The 15,376-nt window shown below is 40.0% G+C and overlaps 1 long non-coding RNA gene across 1 annotated transcript; it reads left to right on the forward strand.

The window, feature by feature from the left end:
• The first annotated feature begins 1,126 nt into the window (after window positions 1-1,126).
• Window positions 1,127-3,355, forward strand: LOC128291422 (uncharacterized). The gene is made up of 2 exons (XR_008281196.1): window positions 1,127-1,285; window positions 3,113-3,355. It is a non-coding gene; the product is annotated as an uncharacterized LOC128291422 (long non-coding RNA).
• The last annotated feature ends 12,021 nt before the right edge of the window (window positions 3,356-15,376 follow it).

Below are 15,376 nucleotides of genomic sequence, written 5' to 3' on the forward strand. Positions count from 1 at the left end.
TCAAAGTAATACCTAGACTTGGGGAAACAACCTATAATTTAATTTCTTAAAAATCAACTTATCATGCTTGATTCTCTAATGTCTTAAAGTTTAAACAATCAATGCATAAATGCCTATGTTTTAATTCGAGATATATCAATCAAAATCATAAATCAATCAAAATTTATCCTAAATATGATATGAGAGCTTTTCAAGAGAACAAGGTAATTATTCAAGGATTTTCTGATAATGAAATAAATACCCCCGACACTTAAGATGTACATTGCCCTCAATGTACAAAGATAGATATTAGAGTATAAAAATAAGATAGGGGGAGAAGTGAAACTTCCTATATGATGAAGGAATGATATCCTTGGATTGGCGAGATCGAGTATTGGAGATACTTTGGATGGCAAGCTGGACTCTAAAGGTAAGCCATTTAAGGAAAACAAATGAATCTTAAAAACAAATGAATCTTAAAAATAAAAGAAAAATAAAATAAGATAATTATTCTAGTTTTTCAAGTGGCACGGCTGGAGCACACGCCCGTGTGTTATATGACTTGGCCATGTTTGTCACAAATGAAGATATCGCTACACGGTCTTCTCGCATGCCCATGTGTATAGGCAGAGTCGCTATGTGATTGTGTCGCACGGCCGTGTCTGGCGTGGTTCTCTTATCCCACGGTCGTGTCATTCTGACAGTGTTTGTAACGCCCCAATTTTCGGGAATCCTGTGAATGTTGGCATAGGTTTAATTATGTTAGTGGGCCTCTAGAAAGCCCAAACTTAAGATAGAACCCGACAATTTTAGTTAATTTTTGTTCCATAAGAAAAAGGGGGTGAAATTATGAAATAGAAACTATGTGAAAATGTTTGAAAATGCTATAGGCTAAATTGAAGTGGCCAAATAAATAGGAGTGCAAAATAGGAGGATTTGCATGACAAACCTCCCATTTCACATGTAGTGGCTAATCATCATGTTGTTGTAGACAAAATGTACACTTGATATCCATAATTTATGGTACAAATTGATACAAATTGATAATAGGTTAGGTAAATGTTCCATGATAATGGGTTAGGTAAATGTTTCATGATAATGGGTTAGGTAAATGTTTCATGATAAGAATTTCATGTCTTTTGTATTAAAGAATTAAATGGATGAAATATGAAGTTTTATTAAAAGAAAAAGGGGTGAAAAGAACAAAGTTTTGTCCATCTTTGTTCATCATAGCTGAAAGTTAGAGAAGAGAAAGGAGAGGAGAAAGCTTTTGAGTATTCGGTCATTAGGAGGAGGAAAATTGAAGGTAAGTTCTTGGTACCTTGCTTCTATTTTGAGGTTCATGAGTTCTTCTTGATTCTACCTTAACTCTTGAAGTATATTTTGATTTTTAGTTGTGTTGTGAGCATTTAGTCATGAATTAAAAATGAAGGAAATGGTTGTTGTTTCATGTTCTTTTGATGAAAAATGGAAGATAGGTGAAGTTGAGCCAAACAAATGAGCATGCATGTGCCTTAGATGTTAAAGGGAAAAATCAGCTAACATGTTGTGCTTTAAAATGATGAAATGGAGATTATACTTAAGTAAAATCATAGATATGTGATGATTGATTGGTGATATACATGTTTAAATAACATGCATGCAAGGTATGTGTGAAAGAGTGATTTGGTAATAAATCTGCTTGGGACAGCAGCAGTAACGTGACTTTGGAAAATCACCATAAATTGTGGGAGATGAATTAGAAGGTGAATAAATTATGTAATTAAATCTTATTGAGTTTAGTTTCTAATGAAATAAACAAGAACATATTTTGAATTCTGTACAATGAGAAATTTGATTCGTAATGAAGAGTGGTCAGATTAGTCAAACAGTGAAACATGGGAAACTTTAAGAAAAATCTGGTATTGATTGGCCATACCAAAAATTATTAAAATTTTATGGATAAAAGATATATGAGTCTATTCTCAGGGAAAATTAACGGCACTTGATTTGGAGTTTCGTAGCTCCAGTTATAAATAATTTAGTGACTGTTGCTCAGGAAGACAGCTTGCAGTGAAATTATGATTATGTGGTAAACATTGACAAAAATTTGTTAATGAGTTGCTTATTGATTTCTTATAAGCTTACTATGATCTGTAGGTGTGGTTGGCCGAATATTGTAAAGGGTTAATACGTAGTTTGTATTTGAATAGTTAGATTAACGTGTTAGTAATCCAATTGTAGGCGGTTCGTGTGTGGTTCTCGTCAGCATATCGTCGCAAAAGTGTGTGTAATCGACACCTCTCATGGATTAGATTGGCAAAAGCGAAAAGTCGAAATTTGAAAAGTCGTATTTTGGGAATTTATGAGTGGGCTAATGCTCGTAAGATAGTTGGGTTTGTATATTTGGTAATCTAAAGTAATAAACTGCAGTACACGCGATTTCGTACATTTTGATAATTTGGGCTTAATGGGCCAAAGATCGGGTTCATGGGCCAACGGGCCCAATTCGGTAAGTATGCGCGGTAAGTGTTCTGATAGTATGTAAATAGTTAGGATATGCATGAAAACCCTAAAAGTAGCTAAATTACTATAATACCCCTATGTATGGAAAATTACTGTTATACCCCTAGGTGCAAAATTACCGTTATACCCCTAGGGTTAATTTTGACTGAAAAGCATGACGATCTGATTCTGTATGATGTATGCCATGATTATATATCAGTTGCATGGGGACATGGGTTATATTATGGAGGAAGCGTTCTGGTGGCTATGCCACAAATATCTGATCTGGTGGCTCTGCCACATATATCTGTTCTGGTGGCTCTGCCACGATTATCTGTATCTGGTGACTCTGTCACATTATTCGCTCTGCGACCATGCTGCAAATTCGTGGTGTGTAGCGGTTGGGTGGGTCGAGTTATCTCCCACATGGTGTAAGGTTGGTACGGGGTGTATACGGTTGGATATGGTTGGGTTTCGCATAAACATGTAATATACATTACGTTACATTATGGGCCTATGGGCTTTATTTTGAATTCGCTCGGCTAAGGCCAACTTATTCTATTTCGTGGTTTAGCTGATATAGGCTATGGTTGGGTTAATTTACAAACCGAGTTTCCCAAACTCACCCCTTTTATTTTCATCTACGCAGGTAATCCCCAACCATAGTTGGCTTGGAGCTGTGAGGGAATTCGGAGTGGCCACCTATTCTGAAAGTTTGATTTTCTTCTGGTGAACTGGACATCCTTTTATTTACGTTTGAAGTTTTGGGTTTTTAAATGTAATAAGGCCACTTATTTATTTTTGATGTTTTTTTTATATGTATTACTAAGATAGGTAATACTTATTTTAACTGTTGAAATTGGATAGCTTTAGGGCGCGTTTTCAAAAACAACAGTTGATTTCAAAATAACACGACAACAAGCTAAGCTTCCGCAATGAAAGTATTTTCCAAAATTAATCACTTTTCCTAAAAATGACTTAATCAAATCGGTTTCCTAGAAATATCGATGACGTTAAAGTGTGGCAATGGCGGTATGCATGTCTAGGATTGGATCCGAAGGGAGCTTGGTACTTAAGCAGTCCGATGGACTCACCACCTCTTTTCCGGTTTCCTACCTGGTGCACAACTTCCATTCACTTTAACCTTTAATGAATTAATCTTTTGAACATCAAGTACGATTTTCTGGACTTAGAATGGAATTTTTTTTTTACGTTTTTGATGTGGCATGCCGGATCCGGCCATAACTTCTGGGCCGGGTTTGGGGTGCTACATTTAGTGGTATCAGAGCCTAGGTTGCAACAACTCGGCTGTGGAATGGGTTTACAAAAACAAAGATTTTTGAAAGCGAAAATTTTATAAAGAATGTGAAAAACTTAATTTTCAAAATTTAGATCTTTAGAAGGTGGCATTCCGAATCTCCGGCTTAAGTCTATAAGTATTCTGAATTTTTCTAAATATTTTCCTGAATTATCTATCTGTACTGAAACCCTATTAGGATACTCTAGATAGGATGATAACTGAAACCATGGGAAAATCTGATAAGAGACTGAAACTGTAGCTAGACTTCGATTCTGCGAAATCTAACTCTGAACTACTGTCTGATTCATAAAACATCTGTAATAAACATTGGAATATTAATTGATGCATAAAAATTCATAATCAAGATAATACGATATGAGTACAAGAGGCCGTGGACGTGACCGAGGAAGGGCTCGAGCGGTATCTTCGTCTTCGGGACATATACCGGTAGTAGATGCACCGACACCATCAGCAACAGAAGTGGAGTCTCATGATCGTGGTACCAGGGATGACGCTCTGTCCCAGGCCATGTTAAGAGTTTTGGAAAGGGTGGCCGGAGCTAATATCGGGCCCATGAATAGAGGGTCCATTTCTAAGCGACTCCGGGCCAACGGAGCGGAAGTTTTTAGGGGTGCATCTGGAGTAGCCCCAAATGTGGCTGAGTACTGGATGGAAGCCACGGAGCGGATTATGGACAACTTGGACTACTCTGAGAAGATTGTGAGTGGGGTATCTGTACTAAGTCCTTTGGGTCACTCGATTAGGGTAGACAAACTGTATAGGGATGTACCCTTAGGAACTCAAGGTAAGATTTTCTCTGAAGATCTGATGGAGTTACTATTCAGAGAGTTTGATCTTATTTTGGGAATGGATTGGCTTGTTAAGCATAAGGCGACCCTAGATTGTGCTGCTGAACGAATGGTGTTAAGGACCACAAAGGATGATGAGGTTATGGTGATAGGTGAGCGAAGGGATTATTTGTCCAATGTGGTGTTGGTATTAAGAGCCGAAAAGTGGATTCGGAAAGGTTGTGAGGCCTATTTGACACTTGTAAGTCAGTCAAAGGAGGAGGGACTGACAGTGGATAAGGTTAGGACCGTAAAGGAGTTCCAAGATGTTTTTCCGAAGGAGCTTCCAAGATTGCCTCCGAACCGAAAAGTTGAGTTTGGAATAGACTTGTTGCCTAGAACGGCGCCCGTGTCCATCGCACCGTATAGGATGGCACCGAAGGAGTTAGTAGAGTTAAAGGCTTAAATTCAAGAGTTGTTGGATAGGGACTTCATTAGGTCAAGCGTGTCTTCATGGGGAGCACCGGTGCTATTCGTGAAAAAGAAGGATGGTACAATGCAGATGTGCATTGGTTATCGCCAGTTGAACAAACTGACGATTAAAAATAAGTCTCCACTACCAAGGATTGACGATCTGTTCGACCAGCTTAGAGGAGCTTCTGTATTTTCCAAGATCAATCTTCGATCTGGATATCATTAGTTAAGAGTCAAGGAGGCAGATATCCCTAAGACAGCATTCAGGACTTGGTATGGTCATTACGAGTTTCTGGTTATGCCATTTGGACTAACGAACGCTCCTGCAGCGTTTATGGATCTGATGAATCGTGTGTTCCAACCATTTTTGGATCAGTTTGTAGTTGTCTTTATTGACGATATCCTGGTATATTCTGAAACTGAAACGAAACATGATGAGCATCTCCGTATAGTGCTGTAAGTATTAAGAGAGAAGGTGTGACAGCCCAAAATTGACCCTAGTCGGAACGTGGTTTCGGGACCACAAAACCGAGGCATAAAAAAATAATCTAAAATTTATTTTGATGCCTATAATATGTGTGTATTCATGTGTGACATTTTTGATGTTTTGATTTAGAGCTATAAATGTGAATTTCACTAGAAAGGACCTAGTAGTAAACTTTGAAAGTATGATGGGGAAATGTGTGATGACTAATTAAAGCATGCATGCAAAACAATGGACTTGCATGTCAAATTCCCCCTTTTTATAGGTGGTGGCCGGCCATGACATGGTTTATGGGCAAAGAAAACATGTTGAAACATGTTTTGTTAATGGAGCATGAGAGAAATGATTAATAATTAAAATGTGGGAAGAGAAACAAAAAAAAAATGTGTGTGAGTGTAGCATCCCCCCCCATTGCCGTGTAGGTGATAAAGAAAAACAAAAAAATTTGTTCATCTCTTTCCCTCCTTCCTTTGGCCGAAATTCTTAAGAGGAAGAAGAGATTTTTGCTTCATTTTCTTTGTCTAGAAGAGATCTAGAAGGAGATTTGGCTAAACTTGCATCAAGATTAAGGTATGTATGAGGTTGTGTCATGAGATTCATGCATGTTTTGGTTGCTAACTTGATGTTCATGTTAGCCATGGTTCAAATCCTTGTTATGCCATGGAAATGGTATTTGGCCAAGGTTATTATTGTGTTAAAGCCATTGCATGCTAAATGTGAAGCTTGCTAATGATGCATGCAATGATGGATTGACTACTCTTGAAATTTCTTTGTAGCAATCTTGAGTAAGACATTGAGTTTTTTTTGTTTAACCATGACCGAAGTTGAAAGGGGCATGATTGTGATGTATTCGCCATGATGCATTCATGAGCATGGTTTATGCTTCTTGCATGTTAGTTAAAAATTTGTGTTTTGGATGGTTATGGATACCTTGAAATTGACCTTACACCTATATGTGTATATATGTTTGCACATGATGTTTTGGTTATGAAGAAAGTGATAAATATGTTTCTTTAAAGGAGAAATTTGTTGAAGAATGGTTGTGAAATTTGCATGTACATTCGGCCTAGTGCATGTATAGTATGAAAAACCTTGAAATTATTGTTGATTTGGTGCAATTATGACTAAGAATAATCGGCCATATGAGTGCTTGATGCTATGTTATAATTAATGAGCTCAAGTGTGTGAATATAATTGTGTGCGGCCTTATAAGGGCTAAGTACCTTGGATTCCCCTTTGATATTCAAACGACTAAATCAATTTACTTGTTAACATAAAGCTCGAGAGCTTAGAGGGCCACAATTGGATAAGGGGAAGGAAAAAGTGATCGAATAGCCGTTGAAGCCGTTCGACAACATCCGAGGTAAGTCCTCAAGAAATGACCCTACTCGAATTATGTGAAATGAAATATGGATGTGTAATGATTATTGATTTATGTGTGTATGAGTATTTGAATGATACCCGGGCTAAGTCCCGAAGGCGATTATGCTAGTGATATGTTTGTGTTTGAGCCTTAGTAACGAAAAACGAAACATGGATGTGTAATGACTATTGATGTATGTGTGTGCATGAGCAATTAAATGATATCCGGCTAAGTCCCAAGACATTTATGCTAGTAGTTAAATCCGGTTAAGACCAAGGCAATTATGCTAGTGACTAAATCCGGCTAAGACCAAGGCATTCCGCAAGTTGTTAAATCCGGGCTAATACCCGAAGGCATTTGTGCAAGTCGTTCTATCCGGGCTAAGACCCGAAGGCATTCGTGCATGTGGTTATATCCGGTTGTATTCCGAAGAAGCTTGGGCTGAAGGTGAGCGTTGGTTGCTGTAATAAATTTAATTAGTACGCTCGAAAAGCCCAAAGGATAAGGTATGTTTATATGTGCATTGGAAAAGTCGATATGTTTGAGTAACATTCGTTCAATCGACTAACGAATTTTCAGCTATTAAATTTGTTGATATCTTGTGAAAGTATACAATGATGAAGTGTGAAGTAAGTATGATTATGTGAATGTGTATTAATGAAATGATTCATTTGGCTATGTGAATGTAATGCTTTAGTTAAAGCTGATTTTATTGCTTGAGACTTACTAAGCATAAAAATGCTTACCCGTTGCTTTGGCTCTCGCTTTATAGATTTTGTTCGTTAGCGATCAGATACGGGATCATTGAAGTCAAGTCATCCACACTATCAAAGCCTCCATTTTGGTATAATTTTGGTTGAACTTTGAAATGGCATGTATAGGACTACCCCTTGTTGGTTCAAATGTGTTGTGATGTACATGTGTACGGCCATGCGAAAATGGCTCGTAGAAGTAAAGTACGAACTTAGACCATTCGTGATTTGTATATATATATATGGTTTCATGATGTGATTATGGATTGGAAATGGGAGTGTTGGTCACATGATCAGCCATTGAATGGCTAAAATGATCATAGGTGAACCTATGTATGGCAAGACTAGTTGGTTCATGGAGACTACAAAATAGGTAAGACCTACCTTAAAACAGGTGCTGCCAGCTGCAGTGACGGGAATGTGAAAAATCACCAAAAATTGTAGGGATGGTATTAAATAGTGAAAGAATTATTTAAATGAACCTTGATGAGTCTACTTTCATATGGAAGAAACGAAACGGTCATGGGAGTTACGTGTTAAGAGATATTAAAGTTATTGTGAGACAGGGCCAGAACGGTTTCTGGGTCCCCTGTCGCGACTTTGAAAATTTACCATAAATTATCCAGAATGAATTAGAAGTCATTCCTAATATGTGCAGATTCCTTTTTGAGTCTAGTTTCATTAGAAACAAACGGCATCAGTATTGAAACCCTGTACAGAGAGATATTCAAGTTGTAACGAGCGAAGGTCAGTGTAGTCGACCCCTGTAACATGGGTGACTTTAACTAATAAACTGTACCAATTGGCCCGACCAAAAATTCTAAAAATAAATCCATGGATGGATATATGAGTTTAAATTCAGGGAAAATTTACGGAATCAGTTTCCGAATTGTGAAACTCGAGATATGCTTTTTAAGGCGACAGCAACGCAGTTTTCCAGCTTGCCTGGAATGTCAAATTGGTCGGTGCCATAAGTGGTTTTGGCTTGTTAACCCCTCGTGTCCGACACCGGCAACAGTCTCGGGTTCGGGGTGTTACAATTTTATTGGTATCAGAGCTACGGTTTAGTCGATTCTAGGACTACCGTGATATGTTTGGGGTCTAGCTATACATGCCATTAAATGATGAATCGATAGTGTGGTGATTTCTGACAATTTGACTTTGTGTTTGTTTATAGCAATGGATCCCGATCCCAACCGAGCAATAGCTGATGATGTGGAGAGTGTGGCGCTGCTCCGCGCAAGGGACAGCGGCGCGGACTCTCAACCTATGGCCAGCAATCCGAATGATGAGGCTAGGCAAGCCTTTTATAGTGTGATGAATGATTGGTTTAACCAATACATTCAAACTAACACTACTGTTCCACAACCTCCATTCCCGACAAATGCAACCCCTCAGACCTACAATACCTCCCAGAATCGACCAAATAAGGTCAAGTAAGCCCCAATCGACAGGATTCAAAACATGGGGCCACTGAATTTAAAGCTACGGATGATGGCGATGCCGAGCAAGCTGAATTTTGGTTGGACAACACTATCCGGGTGCTCGATGAGCTATCTTGTACACCCGATGAGTGCTTAAAGTGTACCATCTCCTTGCTACGCGATTCCGCCTACTATTGGTGGAGTACTCTGACTTCTGTGTTGCCTAGAGAGCAAGTGACTTGGGAGTTCTTTCAAACCAAGTTCCGAAAGAAGTATATCAGTCAGAGATTCATCGACCAAAAGTGAAGGGAATTTCTTGACCTTAAGCAAGGCTCTATGTCAGTTACCGACTACGAACGAAAATTTGTGAGGCTTAGCCGGTACGCTCGAGAATGCATTTCATCCGAATCTATTATGTGTAAACGCTTCGAGGATGGGCTGAATGATGATATAAGGATGTTCGTTGGCATTCTCGAAATACGAGAGTTCGTAGTACTTGTTGAGCGAGCTTGTAAAGCCGAAGAGCTTAGAAAGGAGAAACAAAAAGTTGATGTGGGAACTGGAGAATTTCGAAAAAGGTCCTCGGGAAAGTCTCTTCAACAGGCATCGAAGAGATTTCGAGATGATGTGAGCCGGTCTAGAGGCGCTTCGGGCTTTTCTAGACTAGATCGCGGTCGACCCCCTGTGACCACACGAGTCACTTCGATCGCCAGTGGTGGAAATGATCGCCGAGAGAGAGCGGAGTGTCTGCATTGTGGTAAATGGCATTCGGGGAGCTGTAGGTTCCGTGATCGCTCCTGCTATAAGTGTGGATCGGCCGACCACTTTGTCAAGGACTGCCCGAGGTTGTTTGAACAAAATGTAAGTCAAAGTGGAAACCCGGGTGCTACCACTGCTCGAGGTAGGCCATCCAGAAATGCGGGCAATGCTAGTGGCGGTCAGAGAGGGTCGAGAGATGCTACAACAAGACCCGAGGCTCGTGCTCCTGCTAGGACTTATGCCATACGCCAAGACGCGAGGATCTTGCCTCACCGGATGTTATTACCGTACTTTCACTCTTTTCGATACTAATGTGATTGCTTTGATTGACCCCGGTTCTACTCATTCTTATATATGTGAAACCTTAGCATCCAAAGAAGACTTTGCCTATTGAGTCTCTCGAGTTTGTAATTCGGTGTCAAACCCTTGGGTCATTACGTGCTTGTCAACAAAGTGTGCAAGAAAAGTCCCCTAGTATCCCGAGGTTCTTGTTTTCCGGCGGACTTGATGCTTTTGCCGTTCGATGAATTCGACGTTATTCTTGGTTTGGATTGGTTGACCATGCATGATGCGGTTGTAAATTGCAAAAGCAAGATCATCGATTTGAGGTGCGCGAATAATGAGATAATTCGGGTTCGGGGTGTTACAATTTTATTGGTATCGAGTCTATGGACTTAAAGGGGTTGCCAGCTGTAATATCAGCAATGTTGGCCTAGAAATATGTAAGAAAAGGGTACGAAGCGTACTTTGCATATGTGCTCGATGACAAGGAGTCAGAAAAGAAACCCGAATCTGTGCCAGTGGTTTGTGAATACCCGGATGTTTTCCCTGAAGAATTGCCGGGTTTACCACTGCTCGGAAATAGAATTTGGCATCAAATTGGTACCGGTACCACTCAATTTCGATAGCTCCGTGATCGTATGGCACCAACGGAATTAAAGGAGTTGAAAGCTCGGTTGCAAGAATTGGTGGATAGAGGTTTTGCTCGCCCGATTTTTTCGCCTTGGGTGCGCCCGGTGTTGTTTGTGAAAAGAAGGATGGAACCATGAGGTCGTAGATCGACTATCGCCGACTTAATAAAGCGACGATAAAGAACAAATATCCGTTACCACGATCGATGACTTGTTCGATCAAGCTGAAGGAGCCTCGGTGTTCTCGAAAATAGATTTGAGATCGGGCTATTATCAATTGCGAATTCGAGATTGAACGTACCCAAGACCGCCTTGAGCGAGATATGGTCACTATGAGTTCCTAGTGATGCCGTTTGGGCTTACTAATGCCCTGCGGTATTTATGGATTTAATGAATCGGATCTTCGACCATATTTGGATCGGTTCGTAGTCGTGTTCATTGATGACATCTTGGTCTATTCAAGAAATGAGACCGAACATCTTGAACACCGAGGTTAGTGCTTTGCAAATTTTACGGGATAAGCAATTATATGCTAAGTTCAGCAAGTGTGAGTTACGGTTAAGAGAGGTTAGCTTCTTGGGGCATGTGATATCTCTGATCGGGTATTCGAGTCGACCGAACAAAATTTCAGCCATACTTAATTGGAAGCCTCAGAAATATTACCGAGGTTCGAGCTTTTTGGGGCTTACCGATTATTACCGACGATTTGTAAAAGGTTTCTCAACGATAGCCACGCCAATGACGAAGCTACTCCAAAAGGATGTTAAGTTCGAATGGACGGAGAAATGTCAGAAAAGTTTCGATCAACTGAAAACTTATTTGACTAAAGCCCCAATTCTAGTGCAACCCGAATCTGGCAAAGAGTTTGTCATTTATAGTGACGCCTCCCTACTTGGGTTAGGTTGTGTATTGATGCAAGAAGGTCGAGTTGTGGCCTATGCGTCGAGGCAATTAAAGCCACATGAGAAAAAAGTATCCGACCCATGATCTCAAATTGGCTGCTATCGTATTCGCCTTAAAGATTTGGCGACATTACTTATTTGGTGAGAAGTGCCATGTGTATTCGGATCACAAAAGTCTCAAATATTTGATGACTCAAAGAGACTTAAATCTGCGACAAAGACGTTGGCTCGAGTTGTTAAAGGATTATGAGCTGGTCATTGACTATCACCCGGAAAGGCGAATGTGGTTGCGGATGCCTTGAGTCGTAAATCATTATTCGCTTACGAGCAATGAATGTGCACTTGTCCGCTCGATCCGACAACGTGTTAGTAGCTGAATTGAAAGCCAAACCATTATTGATACATCAAATTTGTGAAGCTCATAAGGTCGACGATGAGTTGGTTGCAAAACGGGTGAGTGTGTTCGAACAGGAATCGGAGTTTGGATCGATGATGACGATTGTTTGAGGTTCAGAGTCGTCTGTGTGTTCCAAAGAATTGAACTTATTTCGATAATCTTGAACGAAGCCCATTGTAGCCGAATGGCGATCCACCCGGAGTACGAAGATGTACAACGATTTGAAACGTCGGTTTTGGTGGCATGGTATGAAACGAGACATCTCCGACTTTGTTTCGAGGTGTTTAATATGTCAACAAGTGAAAGCGAACATCAAGTGCCTTGAGGATTACTTCACCGATCACGATACCGAGTGGAAATGGGATCGAGTCACAATGGACTTCGTGATCCGGACCGCCACCGTCAATGAGTAAGAAGGATGCGATTTGGGTCGTTGTAGATAGATTGACTAAGTCGGCTCGCTTTGTCCCGTCGACGCATGACTTTTCAATGGACAAACTAGCCGAATCAGACGTTTCTCGGTTGTGAGATTACACGGGTGCCTTTTTCCATCGTGTCGGATAGAGATCCGAGATTTACCTCGCGATTTTGGAAAAAGTTGCAAGAAGCTTTAGGTACCAAGTTGCATTTCAGACCGCCTTTCACCCCAAATCGATGGTCAATCCGAGCGGATAATTCGGATACTTAAGGATATGTTGAGATGTTGCATCCTCGAGTTCGATGGTTCATGGGAACGGTATTTGCCTTTGATTGAATTCGCAACAACAACAAACTTTCAATCAAGTATTAAGATGGCACCCTACGAGGCTTTGTACGGTCGTAAATGCCGTACACCATTGTTTTGGATGAGCTCGGTGAAAGCAAAATTTTCGGGTGGATTTGATTAGAGATGCTGAATGAAAGTGAAAGTAATCCGTGAAAGTCGAAGATAGCCTCCGATCGTCGAAGTCGACGCGGATCTGAAGCGTAAAGACATCGAGCATCGTGGGAGATAAAGTGTTTCTCAAGGTTTCACCTTGGAAAAAGATACTCGATTCACCGTAAGGGCAAGTTGAGCCCGAGGTTCATTGGGCCATATGAGATATCCGGCGAGTCGATCCGGTGGCATATCGCCCGATTTTGCCCCGAACTCGAAAAGATTCACGATGTCTTTCATGTTTCGATGCTTCGACGCTATAGATCGATCCATCGCACGTGATTAGTCCATCGAGGTTGAAATTCAAGCCAATATGAGTTATGAGGAAGAACCGATTCGTATCCTATCACGTGAAGTGAAAGAGTTGCGAAACAAGCGGGTTCCGCTAGTGAAAGTGTTATGGCTCAAACACGGGATAGAAGAAGCTACTTGGGAAGCGAGAACTCTATGAAAGAGCGATACCCAACCCTATTTATCGGTAAGATTTTCGGGGACGAAAATTTCTTAAGTGGGGGAGAGTTGTGACAGCCCAAAATTGACCCTAGTCGGAACGTGGTTTCGGGACCACAAAACCGAGGCATAAAAAATAATCTAAAATTTATTTTGATGCCTATAATATGTGTGTATTCATGTGTGACATTTTTGATGTTTTGATTTAGAGCTATAAATGTGAATTTCACTAGAAAGGACCTAGTAGTAAACTTTGAAAGTATGATGGGGAAATGTGTGATGACTAATTAAAGCATGCATGCAAAACAATGGACTTGCATGTCAAATTCCCCCTTTTTATAGGTGGTGGCCGGCCATGACATGGTTTATGGGCAAAGAAAACATGTTGAAACATGTTTTGTTAATGGAGCATGAGAGAAATGATTAATAATTAAAATGTGGAAAGAGAAACAAAAAAAAATGTGTGTGAGTGTAGCATCCCCCCCCATTGCCGTGTAGGTGATAAAGAAAAACAAAAAAAATTGTTCATCTTTTTCCTCCTTCCTTTGGCGAAATTCTTAAGAGGAAGAAGAGATTTTTGCTTTATTTTCTTTGTTTAGAAGAGATCTAGAAGGAGATTTGGCTAAACTTGCATCAAGATTAAGGTATGTATGAGGTTGTGTCATGAGATTCATGCATGTTTTGGTTGCTAACTTGATGTTCATGTTAGCCATGGTTCAAATCCTTGTTATGCCATGGAAATGGTATTTGGCCAAGGTTATTATTGTGTTAAAGCCATTGCATGCTAAATGTGAAGCTTGCTAATGATGCATGCAATGATGGATTGACTACTCTTGAAATTTCTTTGTAGCAATCTTGAGTAAGACATTGAGTTTTTTTGTTTAACCATGACCGAAGTTGAAAGGGCATGATTGTGATGTATTCGCCATGATGCATTCATGAGCATGGTTTATGCTTCTTGCATGTTAGTTAAAATTTGTGTTTTGGATGGTTATGGATACCTTGAAATTGACCTTACACCTATATGTGTATATATGTTTGCACATGATGTTTTGGTTATGAAGAAAGTGATAAATATGTTTCTTTAAAGGAGAAATTTGTTGAAGAATGGTTGTGAAATTTGCATGTACATTCGGCCTAGTGCATGTATAGTATGAAAAACCTTGAAATTATTGTTGATTTGGTGCAAGTATGACTAAGAATAATCGGCCATATGAGTGCTTGATGCTATGTTATAATTAATGAGCTCAAGTGTGTGAATATAATTGTGTGTGACCTTATAAGGGCTAAGTACCTTGGATTCCCTTTGATATTCAAACGACTAAATCAATTTACTTGTTAACATAAAGCTCGAGAGCTTAGAGGGCCACAATTGGATAAGGGGAAGGAAAAAGTGATCGAATAGCCGTTGAAGCCGTTCGACAACATCCGAGGTAAGTCCTCAAGAAATGACCCTACTCGAATTATGTGAAATGAAATATGGATGTGTAATGATTATTGATTTATGTGTGTATGAGTATTTGAATGATACCGGGCTAAGTCCGAAGGCGATTATGCTAGTGATATGTTTGTGTTTGAGCCTTAGTAACGAAAACGAAACATGGATGTGTAATGACTATTGATGTATGTGTGTGCATGAGCAATTAAATGATATCCGGCTAAGTCCCAAGACATTTATGCTAGTAGTTAAATCCGGTTAAGACCGAAGGCAATTATGCTAGTGACTAAATCCGGGCTAAGACCCGAAGGCATTCCTGCAAGTTGTTAAATCCGGGCTAATACCCGAAGGCATTTGTGCAAGTCGTTCTATTCGGGCTAAGACCCGAAGGCATTCGTGCATGTGGTTATATCCGGTTGTATTCTGAAGAAGCTTGGGCTGAAGGTGAGCGTTGGTTGCTGTAATAAATTTAATTAGTACGCTCGAAAAGCCCAAAGGATAAGGTATGTTTATATGTGCATTGGAAAAGTCGATATGTTTGAGTAACATTCGTTC

Source organism: Gossypium arboreum, chromosome 4 (genome assembly GCF_025698485.1).
Source record: "Gossypium arboreum isolate Shixiya-1 chromosome 4, ASM2569848v2, whole genome shotgun sequence".
In the NCBI taxonomy this organism is placed as follows: domain Eukaryota; kingdom Viridiplantae; phylum Streptophyta; class Magnoliopsida; order Malvales; family Malvaceae; genus Gossypium; species Gossypium arboreum.